General features: G+C 46.3%; 1 protein-coding gene and 1 long non-coding RNA gene across 2 annotated transcripts in view; one reads left to right on the top strand and one right to left on the bottom strand.

The window, feature by feature from the left end:
* The window catches only part of DISC1 (DISC1 scaffold protein), a 369,832-nt gene that overhangs the window by 224,655 nt on the left and 123,097 nt on the right, over positions 1–22,080 (top strand).
* On the bottom strand, positions 17,329–21,683 carry LOC136320307 (uncharacterized). The gene is made up of 3 exons (XR_010728302.1): positions 21,404–21,683; positions 19,060–19,367; positions 17,329–17,533 (listed from the first exon to the last, which is right to left on the bottom strand). It is a non-coding gene; the product is annotated as an uncharacterized lncRNA (long non-coding RNA).

Consider the following 22,080-nt stretch of genomic DNA (forward strand, 5'->3'; position numbering starts at 1 on the left):
AGCCCAGTTCTCAACTACCACAACATGGAAAGAACATGAAAAGGAGTGATGTCCTAGAAAGAAGAAAAAGGCAACAAACATGCCTTTACTCTCTAGCCTTTGGTCTTTGTATGGCTTCTTCTTCTAACCTTGATGAAAGGGTATAATTTAATCGGTAATTAAAGTAATAACAGGATTTCTGTCACAGAGCAGGGGCTAGGACAGAACATCACTGCGTTGTGGAGGACACAGGAGGGCACCCTGGCAAAGCTCATGGTGGGCACATGCTCTGTACCTTAAAGGGCACTACTTCCTGGCATTAACTTCACAGGAAACATGGCCCTCTGAGACTTCATTTGTCAACTCAGGCCAACTAGTCACTAATCCTATAAAATTCAGAATAAAAATACACATAAACCAGCATAGTCACACTCCTTCTTAGCATTACCATCTTTAAGGCCTGCCTTCAGATCTTGGTTTCTTTAAGGCCTGCCTTCAGATCTCGGCTTCTTTAAGGCCTGCCTTCAGATCTCGGCTTCATGCTACATCACTGGGCACATGTGCTGTTCGCAAAGCCACCTTGCTGTAATGTGCCAAATGGTTGGCGTCTTAGTAGTAGCTAGAATTAAGTGCGTTAGTGAGGAATATTTTATTTAAATCCACTTTTTTTTAATCTTTCATTACTTATGCACATGTCTGGTAGCTGTCACGCTGTCATTCTGTGTGATTAGAGGCTGACTTAAGGGGAGTAATTGTTTAATATTCACCTGAAGGACCTCTTTTGCTTCAGATGAGAAGCAGCAGCACAGAAGGCTGTGGTTCCCTGTGGTGACGTGCTGGAGCAGTCGAGAGTCATTTGGAACCTTGTTTAAGAAACAGTGATGGAGCAGTCCCTTATAGTGTACCCTAGAGGAGCCAGAGTGACTGACTATTCCAGCCATCAGGAGTCCCCGTCAGATATATTGATGCTTTTAATTAGTTAGACAGCGGATCACCCCTCCTAAGTGTGCAGGGCAGGAGGAATTTGTTCTGGGGCCCCAAGTTAAGATGAGACTGGACACACAGCCCCGGCCCCGGCCCCGACGTTACTACATGTTTCCCATCAGTCAGCAGTTTTCCTCTCTTGGGGAGTGGACCCGTTATTCTGAGCACACACATTGGAACAGCTCTTCCCATACACCTATTTGTTTAGGAAACAACATTTTAAGTCTTTGCAAGTAATTCTAAAGGGATGAGCTGGAAGCCTTTGTTCGGAAGCAATCAGAGCACTGTGTTTGGCTTCACACAGGACATGGGCCTTTTCATTCAGGAAGGCTTGTTTGGGTCTCTGGGAAGGGAACCAAACTCTTGAAAGCCCACCACTGGGAGGGGGGCTTCTGCCAATACCCCACTGGTTTTGCAATGAGTGTTGTGGTGCTAAGTGAACTTTAAAACTCCTGCTTAACTGGCTGGTAGACAAGGGGGAAACCTGATAAAAGATAATTCCCTCTGCTTTTGAACAATCCACATGCATGTGTCCAGGCCCCAGGGGGTGGTCAAGGAGGCACCCCCACTCAACTCTTCTCTCTGGAGATCCCACATTTCTGCTTTTCTTTTTGATCTCCTTCATTTTTACCTATTTTCCTTTTTATCCCTTCCCCTTTCCACCCTCATTCTTTATTATTTTTTCCCCTGATGTTCCCTTTCTCCTCCTTTTTCTCTTTTTCATCTTTCTATTTATTCCTTCTCAGGGATGCCCTGGTCCTATGGGGCAATATAGTACCCTCTGGCTCCTGGGCAGGATTTAGGCCAACCTCAGGCTGAGTATCTTTCAAGCAGCTGGTAACCTCACTGAACCTGAAGTTTTTGTTCTCTCTGCAGGTTGAGGTGAATAGGATGATCACTGCACTCAAATGCAGGATATTTTGAAAGAGTCAGTGGTTATACCAGGGGTCCCCAAACTGTGGCCCGCGGGCTGCATGTGGCCCCCTGAGGCCATTTATCCTGCCCCTGCCACACTTCCGGAAGGGGCACCTCTTTCATTGGTGGTCAGTGAGAGGAGCATAGTTCCCATTGAAATACTGGTCAGTTTGTTGATTTAAATTTACTTGTTCTTTATTTTAAATATTGTATTTGTTCCCATTTTGTTATTTTACTTTAAAATAAGATATGTGCAGTGTGCATAGGGATTTGTTCATAGTTTTTTATATAGTCTGGCCCTCCAACGGTCTGAGGGACAGTGAACTGGCCCCCTGTGTAAAAAGTTTGGGGACCCCTGGGTTATACATTGTTCAAAACTAGTGACGGGGAATGCTATGTGGGGGCTGTGTGAACCAGGACATACCCTGGACACCTGCCACACCCTTCTCTGAATGGAGGAGGGGGTGATCTTGTGGGGTGTGTAACAGAAGCTCTTCAGGTTGGTAGAGGGCTTATCTTGAAGAGACGTGGGTAGGAGACAGAATGTTCCGAAATGTCAGGTTGCTGGGAGGCAGGCGGGAGTGAGTGAAAAGCGGTGATGTGAGTAGGTGGTTCAACCTGGGTGTGGCCCCAGGTGCGTCTGCTTCATTTTCACAGATGTAGAATCACTTGTTGTCTCTGGTGTGGAGTGAAAAAGGTCGAAATGCCCCAGACAGAACTTATGTAAACTATAGACCTGGAAGTTTTCTGTGTTCGCATCTCTTCGTAAAGATCTTGAGACTTTACGACATGGTTTGGGCCTTGGTTCCTGAGAGAGGTCTTGCCTTATTCAGCTGTCACCATTTTTTTCTGGATGAAAGCTCTTACTGTCCTTTGTCCCTGGAGAAGAGCCAGCATCTAAGGAGCTGAACACAAGGCTGTATTTCAAATAGGAAATATTATAAAAGGAGCCACCTGGAGGGGGCGCCACTTGATTCCGTGAATCGTGGGTATAGGAGGCCCAAGTATTCTGGGTGCCTGGGGAGGTTTCTGAGAGGTGTCAGGAAGCAAGACATGAGTGAGGAAGCCACCAAAGATGAGGTCTGAGCACCTGCTGCTGCTTTACCTGGGACCATCATTCCCAGTGGCAGACATATGCAATGTTCACCAAGGGGCCAGGACAGTCCCTCTTCCTCTCTGTGGGAGGAGCCAGCCTGATAAGTACATGGGGGACCTTTGGGCATCCAGTGTAATGCTCAGAAACACCAACAGGCCAATTTTAAAGAACGTTTTTACCAGCTAGGCAGAAAGTTCTAAATATAGATACCTGTTTTCCCTTCTTTTCCCTTTAATGTGGCCTGTGATGGATTCTGGTTGATGGATTCATTCTGGGTCTAATTGACTGGTGCTCAGTTATTGGCCAACCTCTGCAGGTCTGTGACCTGCCACTCTGAGGACCCAGGTGTCTGTTGATGTTATGCTGAACCTGTATGCTGAGGCAGTGGGACTGTGGTATTGGCATCTGTGGCCCCTCAGTCCCTGCACGTCTCTGGAGTGATCATGCACACTGTGGACTTGGTATGAGAAGCTAGGGAAAGTAGCAGCACCCTACAGAGGCAAAATGAAAAAATCTTGGCAAGAAGAAAAACAAGAATGATGAATGTCCTTTCATTATTGCTATCATATTAATTCATTACAAACTCCGGTTTTAGAGATTAGCAATTCATGGTTTTTTCCTTAAATTATTATGCCAATGTCCTTCCTTCATAAACTGAGATACGCCTGCTGGTTTTTCTAAGCAATGAAATGACTTACTGATTTTTTTTTTTTTTCTGAAGCTGGAAACAGGGAGAGACAGTCAGACAGACTCCCGCATGCGCCCAACCGGGATCCACCCAGCACGCCCACCAAGGGCGATGCTCTGCCCACCAGTGGGCGATGCTCTGCCCCTCCGGGGCGTCGCTCTGCTGTGACCAGAGCCACTCTAGCACCTGGGGCAGAGGCCAAGGAGCCATCCCCAGCACCCGGGCCATCTTTGCTCCAATGGAGCCTTGGCTGCGGGAGGGGAAGAGAGAAACAGAGAGGAAGGGGGGGGGGTGGAGAAGCAAATGGGCGCTTCTCCTATGCGCCCTGGCCGGGAATCGAACCCGGGTCCCCCACACGCCAGGCCAATGCTCTACCACTGATTTTGAATCTATTTTAAAGAATAAATATTTTTCTTAAAGTTGGCTTATTTTCAGAATATCCTATCTTTAGTTTTACCCTAGGAATCCAGTTTCTGAGAACAAAGCTGAACCTCAAGTTGAATGATATATACCCAGCGTTTTCCTTCTCATTGCAACTGGGGAGGCACGCTTTGGGGGAGGGTGAGGCCAGGCTGCCCCCCCGGGGGCTTCAGAACTGACTTTATCCATTGGCACAGCCAGCCCAGGGCCTGCCATCATCTTTTGCTTGTTGGATGGTGCCTGCAAGTCTAGACTCACAGATTCCCTTTGAGTTAGGCTACATGTGCTTTGTAGAGAGTTTCTGATTTATTTTCAGAGGTTTCTTTATATTTTTGAATTAACTCTTAAATTTTTTTTTTAGATTTTATTTACTTTTAGAGAGATGAGATAGAAAGAGAGAGAAAGAAGGGGGAGGAGCAGGAAGCATCAACTCCCATATATGCCTTGATCAGGCAAGCCCAGGGTTTCGGACCAGTGACCTCAGAGTTCCAGGTTGATGCTTTATGCACAGGTCAGGCTTAAAAAATTTTTTTCAATTACAGTTTACATTCAATATTATTTTGTTTTAGTTTCAGGTATACTGCATAGTGGTTAGACGATCATATACTTTGCAAAGTGATTCCCCCAATAATTCCAGTGCCCACATGGCCTCATACACAGTTAACTAAAATATATGGCTCTACTCCCTATCCTCTTGACTGTTTGGTAACTGCCAATCTGTACTTCTCAATCCCTTCACCTTTCTACCTCGTCCCTCTCGTCCCTCTCCCAACCTCCCCTCTAGCAGCCATCAGTCTGTTCTCTGTTTTGTTTGTCCAAAGATTTTGGTAGATTCTGAGGTGGTACTTGGTAGGGATAAGAGTACCCTACCAAGTTGAAAGTTCTGGGCTTCTTTAAAAAGAGGAAGCCCAGTCTGGCCAAAGAAGCAGTTGTGGGGACATAGTCACTGTTGTTCTATCTATCTCATGCCATTTCCTCAGTGGGGCCATGCCAATACTGAACACACCCTTTGCCCATAGTCTGAGGTGGTTCTCTCTGCCCGTACCATGCCCTTTGTGGACAGTGCAGTTGGATTCAATGATTTGTGGCTGTTGGTACCTTCCTGTTGGTGGGTTCCACCATAGTTAGCCAGCCATGTTTTAATCTCTACCTGTTTGCCTGATGGACTGACTCACTTCTGTCTTAAAAGAAGTCAGCACACTCCCCCTTTCCTCCAGTTTCACCTTCAGCCTTCATTTTATTTCTGACTGTGGCCATTGCTCCCCTTGCCTGCTGTGCTGTAACAGGCTTTTACTTCCGGGTTGTGGTTCTGACTGTATTTCAGGACCCATGTGCTTGATTGCAGGTTGTCTCTTTCATTTTTTAAAATCTCTTCCTTTTTAATGATAGGGTTTGTTTTTTTGGTAACACAGACATAGCGTTCGAATACAGATTGACTGTCCATACACCAAGATTCATAAGCCAGTTGGACGATACTACATGTTGACAGCTCATTGGGTCACTACACCCTCCTCCTCTTCCTGTTGGTCTTCCCAAAGGTGACCTTCCTTTCTCATTTCATTTATGAATCCTTGTTCTTGGGGTTGAATGATAACTCAGTAACTTATGAAAACTGTGTGTGTCATGTACTACCTGAAATACGTAGCATGTGACCTTGGCCTTCTCTTGGCACGTTGGTGTAGAATACAACTTTGATCTGGAAAATGGCCTGTGACACCCTTCATGACTCAGAGTGCATGCCAGCAGAGTGTGTGCTCCCTCCTCAGTCTGTCCCTCTCTGCCCACACCCGCTTAGCTCCTGCAGTTTGCACTGGCCCAGCCCTGAGGCCATCAGAACTGGACTCAGCTGTGGTCTGTTGAACAACTGAGTCTCTTGAACAGGAATGTCACATACACTGTCCTGGCTGGTCATGGTGAAGGGCTCCTGCCTAGGGGGTGAGTGAAGGTGAATTTCAGCCAGCTGCCTGGCTCAGGCTGCCTTTGCCTAGCTTTGCCATCGGGTCAGGGTGACACCCAGGACCGGGAGGCCTGATTCCTATTTTGTCCTGTACTGAACCCAGCTCCTCACATGGTTCATGCTGGGACCTTTCTCCAGGCACTGGCCACCGATTTCTAGCCTCTTCTGTATCAGTTTTTCAGACCGATTTGACTTGTGATCCTGGTACCTTCACTGAAAATATGGAACAAGTTTGTGCTGCCGGGTCCAGCTGGCCCTGTAGAGCAAACACCAGCTAGGTTCACACTGGCTTTGCTGGCTCTGAACAAAGAGTCCATGTGGCTTCTCAGACTTGAAATTTGGGGCTGTGGGGCATCTGACCTCACTGTTGTCCTGCATGTCACCCAGTCTGAACTCTGGCCTTCAGTCAGGAAGTACCAATGACAACAAAGTCACAGGGCTTTTGGTATCAATAGCTAATATAGTTGAACAAAGCGTCTCTCTTAAACCACATTCTTCCTAAAGAGCAGCTTTACTTATTTATTTTTATTGTTTTGATATCAAATGTAGGAACCTAGACCACCTGAGCAATTCCTTATGAGATTTCTATATTGTTCAGACTGCTTCCTATTTACCTTTAATAATAGGCCTGGTCTTCATGAATCTCTATTTCATAATTAATTTAAATGTCATCTCATGAGTATGGCCAGATAGGCCTTGGGAATTGGACCTCCCCTGAGAGCAGGGTGTGTGGACCTGTGTAGGGCAGGGCGGGCAGCCTGGACTCTGCTTTCTCAGATGCACCTCAGCACTCAGAGAGCAGGACTCAGTTCACCGTCACACCTAGGTGTTATCCGTGGGACCGCAGGGGCCTGTGAGGATCGCCCACAGCTGGAAGGCCATGTGGGGCAGGAGGAGGAGGGGCCATGAAGAGAGAAACAGAGTAGATGATGAGGCAGTGGGAAGATGGTTAGGACTGAAGAGGAAATGAAATGTGTGTGTGTGCACGTGTGCTGTGTGAGCATCTGTGTGTGCTGTGTTTGGGGTGTGTGTGCGTTTGTGTGTGAGTGTGCATATGTGCTGTGTGAGCATGTATGTATGCTGTGTTGTATATGTGTGTGGTGTGTGTGTGCATGCTGAGTGTGTGGTGTGTGCATATGTGTGGCTGTGTGTGGTATATATCTGGATTTATGCTGTGTGCATGTTTGTGTGGTGTGTGTTATGTGTTGTGTGTGTTGCATGTGTGCATGTGTGTGATGTGTGGGGTTGGGGCAGTGGGGGCAGTTCTGCATCACTTCCAGGGCCGCTCCTGGGCACTCTGGGCAGATCCTGCACACAGCATCTACCAGCTGCTCTTTGCCGCTCCCTTTCCTTCGCCACCTGTTGTCACCCAAAAGGGGAGCCGCTGATGGATTGCAGCAGGATCCCTCTCAGAAGCTCCGACTGTGCTGTCTCACCACCGGAGGGGAACCTGGGCCTGCTCCGGTTCTCCTGTGGGTCAGCACCACGCTGAGGCCCTCCCCTGTGCAGCAGGGCAGTCCTGTGGCTGTGCCAGCAGCCTTCTCTGGCCCCTGGAGATAAGCTGATTGATGCAATGTGTGCAGATGGTATTGTCTGGGCAGAGCAGTCTTGCTGTTTCAGAGGATGAGAATTTTGCTCTGGTACTCGATCATCTACTCTATTCCATTCCGTAGGCATTTGACTCTTATTAACATTGGCTTTCTTTCAGTCTTAAAGAACAAATCCCCATCTTTTAGTAATGAAAGAAAAATGTTTGTGTTATGCTAGTTCTGATCATAAGGCCATTTCTCTTCGTTTGCTTGAAAACTATTTCTTATTACTCCCAGTTCCTTTTATTGATCTGACTGTTGGAAAGCTCCTGAAAGTCTGACTCAGGTCTGTTGGTCCCTGCCTGCCACCCTGATGTCCTTGCTCTCTGGACCCCTGACAAACCCAGCATCCGATATGCAGGCTGGAGACGGAGCACCAGAGAGTCTTCATCGTGAAGACATGTGTCTACATAATAGTTTGGAAGACATCTGCCTGGGGCGCAGTGGTAGCTGTTTCCTAGACTTATGTTTCTTTTCCATTTCTTTGCCCACGACAGTTTGAAATTCTGCTGGTGTTTGCATGCTGCTCGCCTTTGTGTGTGTCTTTCCATCTGTTCTTTTAAAAAAAAACAACCCCAACTGAGTTTTATTTTAAACCAATCCAGATGACAGGAGCACAGTCTTGATAATACTTCAGAACCAGCGGAAGAGAATTCTTGTTCGTGGGCTCATCTACTTAGCTCGCTTCCATAGACAGTCTACTGTCGGGCCGATGCCAGGTTCCGAGACAAGTGCATGTTTCTTAGGCAACTTTTTTGTACCCCAGATAAGCAATTAGTTACGAGGTTGGTTTTGACATATGCTTTTGGTTTTAATGTTTCCTTTTACATCCTAGAATAATCTCCCATTGTGTATAATTCCCTAGCGCCACACATAAAGGTGTCTTCCAGGTGTCACCTCAGGAGTCGAGTGTATTTCACACAGAGGTGGTTGTGGGAGGAGCTGGTGAGGGGACTTAGCAGGCTTCAGGTGTGGCTGTGGAAGACACTTCACGTCCAGGCGCAGGCCCACAAGTGCCCTTCCACTGGTTTGCATTTTTCAGCTCATTTACTAGCAGAGGGAAAATAATCAGTATTACTGTATTTTCACTGAACAAAGGTTGAGATGTTCAAGCTAGGCTTCATGTGTTCTAGTCCTGTCTCTGGTCGCTGGTTCCTAGTAGCTGGGTTACTTTGAACACATTACTTGAGTGCTCTGAGTTTCCAGTCCCTCACCTAGTGGGTGGTCAGTGGCATTAGGTTAGATTAATATGTTTTTAGGTGTGCTCTGTGAAGGTGTGTGAGCAGCTGCCCACTGTCACTGTGAAACATAGATGTTCAGATCCATTTTTTCCCTCATGTAACTTTGCATGGCTGAGCTTATGTGTAAACAAAAGCACAATGAGGGAGGCAAAATGAATGACTGATCTGTATGGATGAGCTTATTTCTACCAAAGAGATGAAAATCAATAGTGACTTAATAGCTAACTTCAAAGGTGTAAAAAGAGTGTGTGGAAAATGGACACCCAGTGGTGAGTGTGGTAATTCACATTCTCTGAGGGCAAGATGAGAATAAATGAACTCAAACTGCAGTGGGAAGGATTAGACATTAAGATGGAAACTTCTTAATAACTTTGGAGGGTCATCTTTGAGATGTCTGATTCAAAGAAATGGCCCATAGTATATACTGAGCATATACTACAAAGGCAGGCAGGTGCTGAGCTGGGTGTTACGATCCAGTCCGATACTTATCCTGGTTGCGCGGCTTTTAAGTCTAGTGGGGGAGACAGACATGAATCAAAAGCACAATACATGAGTAAAAACTGTCACAAGGAACATGAAGGAAAGTAACAAGAGTGTAAAAGGGCACCTGACATACCCATGGCCAGGTACCAGGTGAGTCCAAGGAGGTAAGGGTGAGTTGGAATCTGGAGGATGAGTGAGTAGGGGGAGAAGGGACAGGACAAAACACTGGTGGCCTCACACGTGAGAGTCTGAGGAAGAGGCTGAGGGTTGCCTGTCTTGGGAGGTGGCAGGGGAAGGGCAGGCAGATCTGCACTCAGTATCTGAGTTCGGATAGGGGAGAAGCATTCTGTCTCTGCAGTGGGGAGGCTGTGGTCCACGTGCACAGCCCGGACACTCAGGAGGTAGCTGATGCCTGAGATGAACACTTGTCTGGGTCCAGTGCTCCTGCTCTGTGTAACTACCCTTCACAGGTGGGAGAACCCGTCTTTCTAGGGCCTTTTGTGTCTGACATGACTGCCGTGGGTGCTTGATGACCTATGTTATGCTAATATAACAAATACGGTAACAGTTCAAATATGAATGCAGTTCTTGTACATGTTGTTGTACGATTCCATTTTACAGGAGTCAGGACAGGGAAGAGTGTACCAAAGACAGGGCTGTGTGACATGAGGAGGGATAAGAAGGGAGGCCCCTCTCTCCTCTACCCTTTCTGCCAGCGTCCCCTGCCTTCTGTGACCCGCCTGGCCCCTGGTTGATGGGCTTCAGAAGTGGTTATGAAGAACTTGCTGCGCTCACTTTCATGAACCAGAGAGACTCACAGGCTCTTCCGTTGACGGCTAGTTAGCAAACCAACAGTTTGACACCAGCTGGCTGTAACAGGCATTTTTAATAAAACTTACCTCTGAGTTAAAATAAAAGTGCTGCATCAGAAAATTCTGTACTGAAACATATGAAAAACTGACAGGTGGGATCTTTCATGCAAAACGTCTGCTGGGACTGAAGGAAAATGATGAGGTTGTTTGCCCAGGGGGAAGGATTAATTGCATTTTCTCTCGGCCCCTTCACATCCAGGCCACTGTTGTTATGACAGGATCACAGAAGTTTTAAAAGCTGAATTAGGTTTATATATTTTAGCATGTTTGAACTATTGAAGGGGAAAAAGTGCAGTGAGGGAGTAACTCCTGCGGTGTTCCTGGGATACTTATTCTGTCTGCAAACACAAGGGCGGGTTTTCAGGCTGACTTTACCAGTCAGCTAAGGGGTCAAGTGGGGTTCGAGGCTCCCCACTTCCAAAAGCATGAACCGGTGCCTTCTCATGCTCCTGGGTGTGCATGACCGGGGATTCTCAATGTGGTCTGTTTCATCATTTTCTGGATCTTTCTTGAACAAGAAAGTCTGAGTGTTGGGCCAGTGGATATGCATTATATCAATGACTGGGTCTTGATGAAATTTTCTCTCAAATCATCTACAGTGGGAGGGAGGAGGAGAGAGGAAGGGGAGGGACTGTGGGGAGCTTGAGCTAAAAACAAAAACATGAGACTAAAAAGTCAAATCCTTCTTACTCAGCTGCCCTTGTCCCCGAGAATGAGTGGGAACCTCCAACGATTTTGCTCATTAGGCAATGTTGGCAGAGCTCCCTCTTTATGTTCTGTTGGTGGTTTGCCTTCAAAACACTTGGGGATTTCCTGTAGGTTAAGAGTTCCAGGTAAGGTGGGTCACCGAGGCAAGAATTTTCATGAAGGGAAGGCATCTCTGAGTTTTCAGAAAAGGACACAAACATGAGGACAACAAAAGTGACCCTTTCTCCTCCCTCGTTTCCCTGGACACTAAACACGTGATGGACTCAGTCCAGTTCGCTTGTCTATTTTTAGACACATGCCTTATGGAATACAAATAATATGGGTGTCTCAAATTTTTTTGGCAATTTATTCCCCTTTGCTAAAATTTTCAGAATGATTTAAAACACCTAGTGCTTTGCTCCCAAAGCCAATAAAACAGGATGAAGACATTGGACGTAATTTGGAAACAAGCAAAACAGAACACACCTGAATGCTTTCTGATATAATTTTATTTTAAATGTGAACTGTTATTCTCCTTGCCCCAATATCAGATAGCTGGTTGCTCCCTGAAGCAGCTCTTGCAGACAGATGGGCCAGCCACATCTGCAAAGTGTTGGCGTCTTCTCCAGCCGAGTTCCCAGCTCCTCTCCGTACCTCAACCTTGTCACACGCCAACCTCAGAGCCCCTGGCACTGTGCACTTATCTGGGGTGTGGGGCAGGCAGTGCAAGGAGGCTGGGTAGAAGATGACGTGAGACATGCCAGGATGCTCCTCTGTCATGGGGAGGTGACGACGCTCACGGAGGCAGCCATGCTGTGGCCTAGGAGTCCTAGAGGAGCGTCTCCTCACTACCCTCGTTGCTGAGCTGCTGGAAGCCCTGCCCTGGGCCACTCAGGGGTCTGGGGGCTGTTTTTGTTCTTCCATGGTCCAGCTGTGTGAGGAGTTTGGTTTAGAAAACAATTCTAGTTGCGACCAGCTTGCTGTATTCTTGTGTGGTGTCCTCGGAGGAGGCTGAACTGCCCTGTGTTTCTGAATGTGAGAGATGTCTCTGCCAGGCTCTCGGGTCCCCAGGGCTATGTTCCTGCAGTGGAGGGCAGCATCAGATGTCAGACTTGTGGACTTCAGTAGGTAGAGAGGCCTCCAGGCTCCAGCAGGGTGGCCTGAGCTGCCAGCGACACTCAAAAGTTCCAGGTTTTCCTCTGTTGGTCATTTGTCTCTTCCAGCTCCAGTGTCCTTAATGATGTGGGCACATAGTCAGGACAAGTCACCCGTGTATGGAACGTGGGGTACATGCCACCAGGACTGAGGCCACACTGAGGGCATTTGTGAACACAGAGAAACATATCAAATGGAAGGGAAGGAAGAGACACCAAAGCCAGAGAGCAAAGCATTTTGTATGACGGTCTCATTTCCAGCTTGCTGTTAGTGTGGTGAATCGTCCAAACTCAGCGCTTACTAAAGGGTGCTCGGCTGTGTGCTTGCTGAATGCCTGGTGATTGTGCCTTTTAGGTAAGGAGAAGCTCTCCCTGTTTCTGGAATCTTAAAGAGCAACCTGCTGCTCCACAGCAACAGAATGGAGGGAGGCTCTGAGAGGGGAAGGGGCTGGGCCGAGCGCCCAGAGGAAGTGACGGCTCTTATGTGCTGCCACACATATACTGGCTTTATTCTGTGTGTGTTTTACCTCTTTTTCTTCTGTCTTCCCTTCTACCACCCTCATGCCTCTGTGAAGTGTGGATGGGCTAGAATAGAAGACATTCCATGGATTCTGAGAAACAGCAAAGCTCCTTTTGCAAATGATTTTCCCAAAAGCTTTTTAGAAGAACAGCATTGCTTCGCACACGTAGCCTCTAATTCAGGTTGTGCAGAAAGGAGTGAAATTGGTGAAGACTAAAGAGAGCTGTGGTTTGTTCTCTATTTATTGTTCTAGTACTTTGGGGTTTTTAGAACTGTTGTTATAAGAAATTATTTTCTCCTAGACTTCAGAATTTGCCAAGGGAGTATTTTTCTCTTTCATTTGCTAAAAACTTGATTTCCTCTCATGGATATTTCAAGGTGTGCTGTACACTGTATGGCTGCTTTTCTATGGTACAGCATTTTAATATAAGCTGTGCACATTTGACCTCCGTGCGTGTGAGTGATCAGTGCCTTCGATGGCTCTGATCTTGTGTAAGCAAAAGGCATAGTGACTGCTGAACTGTCAGGATGAAAATTTCTTCTTCAGTAATGTCCCTATGAAGGTATGTACTGAGCATACACAAAATATGGAATTGTCTACACAGCATTTATCAAGCACAAATCCAGCTGCAGAAAGCAAAATACAAGTCAAAGAGAGAAGGGATATCAGTTTTTTGTTTTGTTCTGTTTTTTACTTTTTAGAGAATATCACACAGTTCTTGGAGTTCGTTTAAAAATGACACTATATATTATTCTGCTTATATGAGGTAGCTAGGCTAGTCAAGTTCATGGAGACAGGAAGTAGAAGGGTGGGAGCCAGGGATGGAGACAGGAGGGAACAGGAAGTTCGTGTTTAACGGTCACAGAATTTCCGTTTAGTTCTGAAGATGGACAGTGGGGATGGTTGTACAACCATGTAAACTTACTTAATGCTTCTGAACCACATTCTAAAAGCAGATAAAATGATAAATTTTATGTTATGCATATTTAGCCACAGAAAAAGAAGATTTAAAAATGACACTATCCTCATACTTTCAGACAAATCTATTTACTGGTAACTTCAGCTGAGAATGTATTCTCCCTTTAAACTGAGTGCATTTATAAAATTATTTTCCTTTGGATGCCATGTTCAGCGTTTTAATTTTTTTGATAGTGAAGTGAAGCCCGCCTTTCCCTCCTATGACAGTCAGTGGGAACACCTCCCTGCCCCCCCCCTGCCAGCCCGCCCACTGTCTCATCTGCATCATCTGCTCTGCTGCTGCTCTGAAGCCTTGTGGGAAGTGAAGGGGGTGATGCTCACAGGTGCTATCTCATTTACTTCCTCACCCCTGGCTGGGGTGGGGGACCTGCCTTCCATTGTTTTAAAATAGCATGTATTAACAAAGAATGTGAGGTGGAGTTAGGGCAACAGATCAGGAAAGGCTGCAATTGAAGAGATAGTTACAGGTCCCAGGAAGAGGGGGCATGTCCCACCATGGGGGCCCCATGAGGAAGCACCAGGGTCAGCCAAGAGGCAGTAGGGGAGGGCAAACCAAGGCAAGAGCCTTTATTGTGGTTTCTGTGGAAGGAACAGGAGAGGCTGAACAAGCAGGCTTAGTCTGAGTAGTTTCAGGGCTCCGGGACATAGGGGCTGTCACAGGGACATAGCTGTCTGGTGCCTGGCGCTGGGGTGACTAGGATAGGAGACAGAGCCCTGTGTGTGAGAGTCTGAGAAAGGAGGTGCTGAGGCTGTGGGCCTTGTTGGCCGATAAGGAAGGGGAACTGACTACCTCCAGCCACGGCCTCAAAACTGGGTCAAGAGAAAGTTGTAAAAAGCAATATTACATCCACCAGGCCAACTCCTACCAGCAGTAAGCCATCATTTCAGGGTGTTAGATCCACGTGGACTGGAGGGAAGAGACTGTAACCTCCCCTCTCTGCCATGCGGGTTCCACAGAGATTTCACAGGTATCTTTAAAAGTGCTTCCCTGAGTCTGTTCATACAGGTCAGGTGACTTGCTTGACCCAATTACTGTGAATATTTTTGACTATTCGGTTCCAAATGCATCACAAGAAGAAGTCACTGTTAGAAAGAGACCTCCTGTTGCCTGTCCTCAGAGCTTAGTTGCTTTACACATAGGGAAAAGCTGACACTTGAGAAAAGTGACTTGCCTGGGGATAATCACACAGAGCTGGGTGGATTAATCCTCCGGATGGAGGAGGTGGGTGTCAGAAACAAGAAGCAGGGCTGTATTGCTCAACGAAAGTAATTTTACTGTAATCAGTTTCTGCTCTTCCCTCCCAATGGTTCCTTAATAAGATTGATTCTGTTAGAAATATATTTTCCTGTTAGATATGAAACAAAGAATTGTCAGTTGATCTACTCATTTGCGATCATTTCCATGTGAGGAAGCCCAAGTGATGGTCAAGGGCACAAGGTGTGAGGTGAAATCACTGGCTCCCCTTACCTGTGGGCAGTGTCCTGGGGTAAACTGCTCAACCTTGTAGTGTCTTGGTATCCTCACCTTTAAAATGAAGGGTTTCTTGTGAGAACATCTGTAAAAATATCAGGATTGTAAATGTTCGAGAGGATGATGAAGATGGTAATTTACTGTGCAGTATGTGCTGGATATTAAAACAAGTGAGACTTAGTTTCCATTCTCATGGAGTCCTCTGGGGGAAATGGGTATACATGCAGGTAACAGTAGAGCAGCAAGGTGAGTTGGCTCACATGGAACACAAAGGAAGGATCATCTCACTTTCTGGGGACAGACCACATATGAAGAATGAGAATTGATTTGCATATTAATGAATAGATTAGGAATATTGAGTGGGGGAAGGGAGGAAGACAAGTCTTATAGTAGAGAATGTCCCATGTAAATGGTTGATATGCCTAATTAAATAAATTTTGAAGAATGTGGTATATTCAGGTATTAAAAGCACAAAACAGGGAAGATTGTAGGTTAATAGGAGTAGGTAAGGTTAGAATGAAAACATGAACCCAGGTTTAAATGATCTTGGATCGTGTGTGTGGCTAGTAATGTTCACTAGTCTAGAGAGCTTTAAATGTGACATAAAAGAACCATTCTTTTTTTTATCTTTGTGTTGATTTCTTTTTATGGAGGTGAAATTCACCTAACATAAAATAAACCATTTTAATGTGTACACTTCAGTGACATTTGATATATTCACAATGATGCACAGCCGTTCCCTTTATCAAGTTCCAAATCTATGTTAACATTTGCAGTTAAGGCAGTAGAAAGGACCATCTTAGTTGAGCAGGCAATTATCAAAATACAGAGTAGAGGGAAGAACATGATCTTGGAATGATCCTTTACTACAAAGACTGTATTAGTCAGCTCTTGCTTTGATACTACAGTATAACAAACATCATCAAATCTCAGTTGTTTATATTTCTCACTCACGGTCTTGTGGGTCATCTGTGGATCTGACAGGTATTTGTGTGTTGGGTCAAATCTGCTTCACACAATCTCTTAATTCTGAGACTGATCTACCTGGAGCATGTTACTCATGATGGAGTGGAGAAGTAGAAGAGGGCAAGCCCAGTCATGCCCCTGCTCCAGCATTGTATCTGTGTTCCAGGCAAATGGTGCTTCCAGAAGAGTAGATTTCTCTAGTGAGTAGCTCTCTCACAAACCCAGCCAAGAGCTCATGCTTCTGTCCCTTTGGTCACTGTTGTGTCTTCCAGCAGCCTTGTCTGCCAGAGAAGCTGAAATCTAGTTGTTACTATCTTTTTTGTTTTATTTTGTTTTTATAAGGAGGAAAATAGCTCTTAGCTATTAGGTAACTGGTAGTCTTGTCACATCTCTGCTTGGCTGCTTTTTAAACATGCTACACCATGTGACAGGGAAAATGGCAGTGCAGATGGCCTTTGCCAGCCTCCAACTGGCATCCACAGCTTTATTATCCCTGCCCCAGAAAGGAATCCTTTTTCTTTTAGTTTCTGAATATCAGTATCTGGAAGGACTCTGGTTCATCTCTGGTGGCATATCCACTCCTGTAATTACAGGGGACATGGGGCATGCTTGTCTCCTCTGCCTTACTACAGCGGGAGGGATGGCTTCCCTGAGGATGCAACCGTAATAGATGGAAAGAAGTTATTGCAAATACACTACATCCTGTCCTAGATTGTGAAAGAAGTGGCCAGTATAAATAGTGGCGAGACAAAAGGGGAGGCCTGTCAGGTGGAGAGAAGATGCCATCCAGGGCAGCAGTGTGAGAGTTGTGGGTGCTGCTCCAGTGAGTCAGAGCCTATCTTGGCAGCAGAAAACTGTGATGGAAGGTGAAATAGTAAGGCAGCAAGGGGTTAGTAGTGGAGAGATGTTTAGTGTTCTCTAGATAAGGTTATTTAGATTTTCCTGCCCAAAGAGGCAACAATGTATTCCAGTGACAAACAACCACCTCGAGCTGTCTTGTCAATCCCACTTGCTTTTGACACTTTATTAGTTAGCATTAGGTTTGGCTATTACAGAAAATCCGAGATAATCTTTATTTATAGTTGCTTAAAGTAGACATAATTTCCCCCTCTTGCATAGGTGAGCAATCCCAGGCTGGCATGGTACCTCACAGTTATGGGGAAACCAGCCTGCTGGCTCCAACCTCATGGCCTATAGAAACTTGGTGATGTAGGTAGCAGGATGGAGGTAGGACAAGCATAAGGGGGGGGACATGTTTTCTGATCCTTAAGGAAGGTGCCTGGTGTAAGAATGAGACGGCAATCGAACACTAGGTGTGCAGGCTTTATTAGGGGAGAAAGACCTGCCGGGGCACTCCTCTGGGAGAAGTGCACCCAAACAGATTCTGAGGCAAATTTTTATTAAGGTGGGGAGAGCTTTTAGCAAGTGTGTGTTGAGCCAGCAATTCTGGTACACTCCCTTCTGCAGTCCTACGATTTCGGCTTCCTGGAACGCTTCTCCTCGGGGCAGCTGACCAGCTTCCTAGAACTTTTCTGTTTCAGGGGCGATAGTCCAGTAAGTAAGGGTGAGGTCAGATAGACAAGTGGAACAGCAAAAGGGCAGTTTGAAAGTTCTGGTGAATTCATGTATCTATCATTTCTCAACTCTGTGGTATGATAAAAGAAGAAAGAAGTGAGGGGAAGAGAAAAAGAGAAAAAAGGGTATGAGGTCCAGGAAGGAGGTTTGTCTTGGACCAGCCATCTTCTGGAGCTACTTCCTGCTGTTATCCCTATTGAGGCCTCTTTCGTGGACCTCTCCCTGGGGCAGTTAGAGTAGGGGTGTATTTATAGGGTTCCAGAGTTTTTTGTTTTGCGAGGGCAGGTTTTAGCATTGGTATGTAGGGTTAGGTAGATTTTTCCAATTTTCTGATTGGCGAAGGTCTGCATGCAGTTTTGTAAGAAACTAGTGAACTAGGTAAGAGGTAGGGTCAACGTTAGAAAAATAAATAGGAGAGTGAGTGGACTAATGAAAGGCAATAGTCAAGACACCCAGTTTGTGTGAAACCACTGATTCCATGTTTACAAATTTGCTGAGCTTCAGAGAGAGAGAGAGAGAGAGAGAGAATAAGACAGGGCAGTGGCCAGTCCCCCTGCCCCGAGACCTACTTCTGTAGAGATTCCTAAAGCAACAAGAAGAGGGATTACCTGTATAGCTCGTTTCGTCCTTAGATTGACGGGTAGTGTACTAGGAACTGAAAGAGGCTCATGGGGTGGGATGATTAGGTTGATATTTGGAGTGAGATAGACTAGGGTACAGGTTTCTGTCTAATTAGTAGGGAGACACATGTAGGTGTTGGTCCCACGTGAGGAGAAAGCATCTGATTGGGTGAGGTAGGTTGAGAGGTGAATAGAGAATAGAAGGACAAGGGATTGGTTTCATTTCTCTGTTTCTGAGCTCCAGATGGAGCTTCAGAGGTGACTGTCAGATGGTCAGGGTGGAGGAAAGAGTCACCCTTAGTAGCAGTGTGAGTTGTCAGGATCATGGTGTGTGGACCTGTCCACGTGAAAGTCAGTCCTTGGGTGATGTAATGCTGGAAGTGCCTCTTGGACAGCCTTTGAACAGTTTGCTGAGTAACTTGTAAATCCTGCAAGTACTTAGGGAAAGGGTGGTTACATTTCTATACTTTGCAGTTAGAGTTTAAGTCCTACTGACCACTGCTTCTAGCTGGAATTAGCAGCAGGTCTCAGCCTACAATAGGTATGGGGCATTGAGATAAGAGGAATAAAGGAGATGTTATACATTAAATAAAGCAACAAAATCAGACTGTCAATACAGTAGAGATCTTTGAGAAATAAATAAAAGTCAAATATTCAGGTAAGGCATAGTAGATGGCCCTTGTGTTTACAGGAAATGAGATTAGTTTATCTGTTACTTGAAAGAAATACCTTAGGCTTGTGAACTATGTCCTTGGGCATTCAGTGGCAATTCCCAGCACGCTGGGCAAGGTCAGATCACAGGTAGCTGGAGCAGGGCTAGAAGAGACTGAACCCTCCCTCCAAGGAGCAAGGGGGCAGCTTACCTTCTCATGTCCCTCTTTCCACAGCACAGATGTGTCAAACGGTGGGGCTGGGAAGCCTGGCAGGCTTCAGTTCAATGACCTTTCTTTCCATGCTGGAGCAGGGCCCTGATGGAATTCTATGAAGCCTTTTAGGGCACCGGAGCCTTGAAGAGCGTATGCCAAAAGCTGGTATTTCCTGACTTCTTTTGGGCCTTATTTGCTTTTTCTGTTACTCCCTTGGTCATTAGAGACCTTAAAAGTCATGCTCAGAAGATCTCACTGAGGGGCTTGACTAAGAGCAAAATTGGGAATCCAGTGTTTAAAGAAGCCTGAGGAAAGAAAAGATTTGATTTGCGGTGGTATGTTGTTGGAGACTGTGGAGGGTCTGAGTTTGATCTAGGGTAAGACTTCAGGTGGTGGGGGTTAAGGCAATGTCTATCTAGATAGGCTACAGACTAGGAGTGAAGTTGAGCCTTAGCAGGGAAGACACGATATCCCTTCATGGTGAGGAAGTTAAGAAGGGTGGAGGTGTGTCTCTTTGAGGCAGGCAGGGAGGGGCTGCAGAGGAGTAGGTCATCTACATATTATAAGAGAGTACTAATTTTAAGATTGCATGCTGTTAAATCCCGAGCTAGTGCCTGCCCAAACAGGTGTGGGCTGTTTTTGATCCCCTGGGGTAGGACAGTCCATGTAAGTTGCTGGGCTGCATTAGTGTCTGGGTAAAGGCAAACAGAAAGTAAGAGTCAGGGTGTAGAGGAATGGCAAAGAAGGCATTTTTGAGGTTTAGTATTGTGAAGTGAGTGGTGTTTGAGGGAATGTGTGACAATAACTTGTAGAGATTAGGGCTACTGGATGGAGGGGAACTACTGCCTCATTGATTAGATGTAAGTCTGGTATGAGGTGATAAGCCCCTGAAGGTTTTTGAACAGGAAGGATGGGAGTATTGCAGGGAGAGTCCATGGGGATGAGTAAGCCTGGTTTAAGAGGCAGGTAATTATTGGTTTAAGGCCTTAGAAACAGACACAGTTACACATTAAACAAAGACTTTAGATAAAATTTATGAATTAAGGAATTTAAATGAGGATGCTTTACTTGTTTCAATTCAAATTATACTAGAGATATTTTCTGACAGAGAGACAAAACAGATTATTCACTCACACAGCTCAATAGACAATTCTGTTTTTTTAAGCTTTTCGAGATGGCAGGAGTTGTCAGCGTAGAGGAGAAGAAGAGAGAAAGCAGACTGATGGACAGTGTGAGCAGCTGGATGGAAAAAAAGGAGGATCAGAATCTGCAGGAGAAGGAGGTTAAAGTGCTGGTGTGGTACCACATGGTTAGAGGAGTCAAAAGGATTTAGAACTCTGAGGAAAGGGGCAGGGGCGAGGGATAGTGGAAGGCGCAGTCAGTCTCTGAGGAGGGGGAAGGATGGACAAAGAAGAAAAAGAGACTGAGCCGCCCATCTGTAAGGAGGGAGGAGGGGTTTAAGAACACAGTGGAGAAGGGAGGGGCCCCTGGCCAGCAGGGGAGGAGAAAGAGAAACTGGATTTGCAGGTGAATGAGAAAACAGGTTTCTGCGAAGGGAGGGTGCTTTCTGGAGGGGAGAGACTTGAGTGGAAAAGATTTGCAGAGGGACCAACGAAGGGTCCTGAGAGAGGGGCACCCTCGGGGGTCAGGCAGGAAGGGAGAGAGTTAGGAGTCTGTGGAGGAGAGATTAGGAGCTGAGGTTTTAGGTGAGGTTTCTCTGGCCAAAAATGGCCTGCGTGTAGAACAGAAGGCACAGAAAGTAAAGACAGGAGAAAAGGGAGAAGAAAAGCCTGCACGTAAGAAATTTCTGATGCCCTCCCCGTCCGGTGGCAGAAATTGTAAAGATCTCTTAGGATATTGTAATCAAGGTTCCATTCTTGGGCCAGTGGGAGTCGTTGTCTAATTTACATTGAGGCCAGGCTGTATTAGAGAGGAAAATGAATTTTTTTGGTTTGAGGTCAGACAGGCCAAGTTTGGCGAGATTTTTGAGGACACAGCCGAGGGGAGTCTGGCTGGATGGTTTGGACTGGGAGGAACCCACAGTAGAGGAGACTGGTGAGAGAACAGGGCGTCCCTGCCTTCAGTCACAGTTCCGAGAGGAGAAACTCTCTGTAGAAAGAGAGTCTCAGACAAGAGGTCGTCACCCCAAGGCTGAGATCCCGAGATGTAGGAGAGTGGCCTGGCTAGGCGCACCTAGACTTTCGTAAAAGTCCAGTAGAGGAGTAGAGGCAGACCACCCGTAGATATGGGGTCCTAAGTCAAAACCATCCTACCAGGAAGAGGTGTTTTTAGAGAGAAGTTTGGAGGCTAACTGGGGAGGGAGGAGGGAGAAACTCTTTACCTTCCTGGTCCAGCAGGGTTCAGGACAGGGTCGGACTGCCGGTCGCTCAACCGCGCTCACACAGCTGAACAGAATTAGGGAGTTAGCCCAGATGAGCTGCCGCTGTCCACAGCTTCCCTGGTTGTAAGTTTGGCCTGCAAAGAGGGATCGTCCAGGCAGTTAGTACCCTGTCCCGGGTTTCGGCACCAGATGTAAGAATGAGACGGCACTCAAACACCAGGTGTGCAGGCTTTATTAGAGGAGAAAGACCTGCCGGGGCACTCCTCTGGGAGAAGTGCACTGAAACAGACTCTGAGGCAAACATTTATTGAGGGTGGGGAGAGCTTTGAGCAAGTGTGTGTTGAGTCAGCAATTCTGGTATGCTCCCTTCTGCAGTCCTATGATTTCGGCTTCCTGGAACGCTTGCTTCTCCTTGGGGCAGCTGACCAGCTTCCTAGAACTTTTCTGTTTCAGGGGCAATAGTCCAGTAATTGAGGGTGGGGTCAGATAGACAAGTGGAACAGCAAAAGGGCAGTTTGGAAGTTTTGGTAAATTCATGTATCTATCACCTGGAAGCTGTCCAATGACACTTCTACTTATGGCCCTTTGTCCAGGTCTTGGTCTCATGGCCACATCTAGCTGCAAAGGAAGCCAAGAACTATATTTTGGGAAATCCAGCTGAAAGCCCTATTCTGTAG

Source organism: Saccopteryx bilineata, chromosome 1 (assembly GCF_036850765.1).
Source record: "Saccopteryx bilineata isolate mSacBil1 chromosome 1, mSacBil1_pri_phased_curated, whole genome shotgun sequence".
NCBI lineage: Eukaryota > Metazoa > Chordata > Mammalia > Chiroptera > Emballonuridae > Saccopteryx > Saccopteryx bilineata.